At 40.9% G+C, this 4,591-nt stretch overlaps 1 pseudogene; it reads left to right on the forward strand.

Moving 5' to 3' along the window:
- Positions 1–202: 202 nt before the first annotated feature.
- LOC107527923 (rac GTPase-activating protein 1 pseudogene) lies at positions 203–2,092 on the forward strand (annotated as a pseudogene).
- The last annotated feature ends 2,499 nt before the right edge of the window (positions 2,093–4,591 follow it).

Genomic DNA, 4,591 nt, shown 5'->3' on the forward strand with positions numbered 1-4,591 from the left:
TCATGTGGAGATCTATAATTTTGGAAGAAATTCTAGAACTCTAAAGAAGGAGTAAAAGGTGGCGTATGTTAGATGGCCCTAAAAGACCTAACAGGAAGTTTTGAAGGGACTGGAATAGAATGTTTAAGACAATATTTGAGGAAGGCTGCCCAGGTGGGACCCAATGGACCTGGTTAAGTGGGCTCTGGAGGTTCTGAGAAGGATGGATACCATGACACTGAATTTCCAGAATCTGCTTGAGCAGCTTGTATGTTGGGTGGAGATTCTCAGTGAAGAAAATGAACTCCAATTCATCCAGTTGGGAAAGGCCTTTGAGGATTTTTATAAAAAGTGTCAGAATAGACATGAGCTGAGAAAATACAAGGATCTTTTGATGAAAACCAAGACTGAGCATAGCACTCTGGATGTTAACCTGAAGCTCACAGGCAATCAGGTGGATGTAGAGATCAAAAAGAGACTGTGAGCTAAGGCAGACTGTGAAAAGCTGGAAAAACAGATTCAGCTGATCTGAGAGATGCTCGAGATACATTGGTAGCATTCAACTAAGTGAGGAACAAAATCAGTTCTCCCTTTTCTCAGCAGAGGCCAACCATCCATGGGAATCCTGGGAACAAAAGACTAGCTAGCAACCTTTGATGAATCTGGTTGCACTTTATCAGATATCAGCTTTGACAAGAGCAATGAATTGCTGGATTGGGATTCTTTTTTGGTAAAGACTTTCAAACTGAAGAAGAGATAAAAGAGGTGTTCCAGTAGCCAACAGTTCATGGATAGTCCCCCTAGACCTATAAACAAAACTCATTCTATTAGCTCCACAGTAGACCAGGGGAATGAATCCATAGTTGCAAAAACTACAGTGACTTTTATCAATGGTGGAGGTCCCATTGAAGCTACATCCACTTTTGAAACTGTGACATATTAAGTGAGAAGCTGAATGAAAACAAGTACTTTACAGCCTTGGAACAGTGACTCCACCTTGAACAGCAGGTAGCTGGAGCCAAGAACTGAGGCAGACAGTTCTGGCACTCCACAGAGTAATGGAGGGATGTGTCTGCAAGACTCTCTCTCTAAGATGGATATTAAACCCAAATCTTGTGCTTCATGTGTAAAGTAGATAAAATATGGCAAGCAGTTCCTGAAGTATCAAGACTTTCATGTGGTCTCTTATCCAGAATATGGGGACAGCTGCCCCCTTCCCCACATTTCTACCCTGATAAGAACACTTGTCAAGATTGGAGCTGGAATGCTGGCAGATTATTTGTCCCAGACTTCTCCAATGATCCCCACCATTACTGTCCACAGTGTAAATGAGATTGAGCAGAGAAGGTTGACCAAAACAGGCCTGTATTAGATCCAAGGCTGTTACTGGACAGTAAAAAACTGAAAGGAAAATGTCTTCAAGTGAAAACTGTACCTCTCCTCAGCAAAGTGGATGACATCAATGCTATCTGTAGCCTCCTGAAAGACTTCCTTCAAAACCTCAAAGAATTCCTTCTGACCTTTTGGCTAAATGAGACCTTTATGGAAGCAGCAGAGATCACTGATAAGAACAGCATAGCTGCCATGTACCAGGCAACTGGTGAACTGCCCCAGGCCAATGGAGACACATTAGCTTTCTTCATGATTCACCTGCAGAGAGTGGCTCAGAGCTCAAACACTAAAATGGATACTGCCAATCTGGCTAAAGTCTTTGGCCCTACAATAGTTGTTCATGCTGTACCCAATCCAGATCCAGTGACATTACAAGACATCAAGAGTCAACCCAAGGTGGTAGAATGTTTGCTTCCATTGCACCTGTAATACAGGAGTCAGTTCATGATGATAAAACAAGAGAACATTGACCCATGCATATCACTGAAAACTCAAATGCCTTTTCAACACCATGGACACCAGATCAGATCTTAAAGTTAGCTTACTGGGGCCTGTGACCACTCCTGAGCATCACCTTCTCAAGACTCCTTCATCTAGCTTCCTTTCACGAAGAACCTACTCTACCATCACCAGGAACACACCCAGATTTGGGAGCAAAAGCAAATCTGCCACCAACCTAAGATGTCAAGGCAACTTTTTCTCTTTTTTATGCTCAAGTTAAGTCATATCTGTTGCTACTTCCTGCATTTACTGACTACAAGGAAGGGTGCACCTGTACTCTCTGCTCTGCAGTCTCCTGTACTCATTACTACTTTTAGCATTCTCCAAGCTTTTAACAAAGTTTAATGGTGCGTGGGAGTTTTATTAAAACTACCTGAAACTATCCAAAAAAAAAAAGTGACAATATTTGAAGTAGCAGTCCAAGTATCAAAGATGAGTCCCATGGAAGTTACCAGGCTATGCAATCACTCTGAATAAAGATATGTAACTTTGTTCTCTGTTGAGATATCAATAATGCCTATGACTCTTTGAAAACAAAAATATATTTTTAAAACATTTTTTCATGGCCCAGCTGGGCATGGCTCAGCAATTGAGCATTGACCTGGGATCCAGGAGATAGTGGTTTGATTGCCAGTCAGGGCACATGCCCGGGTTGCCAGTCTGGAACTTGCAGGAGGCAGCTGATCAATGACTTATCATTGATGTTTCTATCTCTTTCTCTCTCTCCCTCTCCCTCTCTCTGAAATACATAAAGATATATTTTTTAAAAATGTCATGCAATGAATTCCACTGGGACAGAGTCCATCTGATAGTTATCAGGTGGATCATAATGAACTATTACTTATAACTTCTAGAGAATTTCTAAGAGTCCTGATAGGCATTGGTACATTCTCTACTTTTTTATTGTAAATGTTATTATTAAAACAATGGCCAAGAATGTTATAGAAAGGTAGAAACAATGTAGATTATTTCAACTTGGAGCACGCTTATATATTTTTTCAGCTTATGGGACCTATTTCACAGACTATAGTATACTGATCAGCTAAAAGCACTATATTATGAGGACACATTTCATTCATTCTCCCCTTCAGAATAGTGTTTGGATAAGAAATTTAAAGAGTAAATTAAAACATTTTCTAAAAAACAGAAAAAGAAAAAGTTTATCTGCATAATCAGGTGACTGGACTTAACACGTTAATAAGAAGGATATAAAATGGGATCATTTGGGATCAGAAGGGAGAATGCATGAGTAGGAACTGATGCAGAATACAACTCTCTGTCTTCCCCATTTTACAAATTGTTTCTGTTGTAATGTAGGATCTCATGGTAACAAGGGCTGGCTTCAGTTTGTTGGCTCCTACTGAGAGAGATATTTGGCACATGGCATTATCTCCAAGACTTCAAACCTTGCATCCAAATGAATTCACTGGTTGGATAGGCCTTATGTTGGTCTGACCTTGTTTGGTGCAAAGGATATCTCTATTGCTCACAAATCTAAGAATGTAAATAAATGAGAGAAGACATTCCCAATTTTATGGTTGAGGGCTGTACCTGAATCTTCAACCCAAACCAGGTAGGGAGAGTCAGGGTAAATCTGGGAGTACCAAAAAACAAGGGAAGTGGTAACTTAATGTAAAGGCACTTGGAAGTGAGAGATAACACCAGAAAAACTAATAATGTTTGTTCCCTCAAGAGTGTCTCAAATCAAGATAATAACCAAAGTTAGTTTTTGTTCCCTGGGGAAGACCACCAGCAATGTTTCCTTCTGAAAAATGTCCATTGCACTGAAGATGCGGTAGGAACTTTGTCAAAAATTTATTCCTGCCCTGTCGGGCTTGGCTCAGCGGTTGAGTGTCGACCTGGGATCCAGGCAATCGGGGTTTGATTCCTGGTCAGGGCACATGCCTGGGTTGCGGGCTCAATCAATGACTCTCTCATCATTGGTGTTTCTGTTTCTCTCTCTCCTTCTCCTTTCTTCTCTCTGAAATCAATAAAGATATATTTAAAAAAAAAAAAATTATTTCTTGCCCGGCTGGGCATGTCTCAGGGGTTGAGCGTCAACCTGGATCCAGGTGATAAGGATTCGATTCCCAGTCAGGGCACATGCCCGGGTTGTGGGATTGATCTCCAGTTGTGGGCTTGATCAATGACTCTCTCATCATTGATGTTTCTGCCTCTCTCTCCCTCTCCTTTCCTCTCTCTGAAATCAATAAAGATATATTAAAAAAAAATTTATTCCTGTGTAATCCAGTGGGGGAAAAAGGTGATGCAGCACTTTCTAATGGCCCTACTGAATCTTGGTCATTTGGACTCTTCTTTTTGTTAAAGGTTTGTAGACTATGTTCACTAGTCAAATCCTTATGAGATCATCTCAAGGAGATATTATTTCTGAACTGTGCCGATCTATAATTGTAGGACACTTGACCACCTGTGCATTAGATAATTGCAAACCAGGCTGATGCACTGCTGAAGCAGTTGCTGGGATATGAAGGGTGTTGTATTGCTATAGCTGGCTTGGCGTGCCAGAGCCTGCATTCTACTGATCCAAATATACTAAATATAAATGTGATGAACTCAAGAATGGGCCTTGAAAAGAGGTTGATGACAATGAGGGGGGTTAATGTAGGGATGATGCATGGTCCACACTAACTGATAATCTCTTCTACAGCTCTGAAGAAACCTTCTTTTGTTGTTCTTATGGTACACACAGACTGAGTCG

Source organism: Miniopterus natalensis, chromosome 2, assembly GCF_054644295.1.
Source record: "Miniopterus natalensis isolate mMinNat1 chromosome 2, mMinNat1.hap1, whole genome shotgun sequence".
NCBI lineage: Eukaryota > Metazoa > Chordata > Mammalia > Chiroptera > Miniopteridae > Miniopterus > Miniopterus natalensis.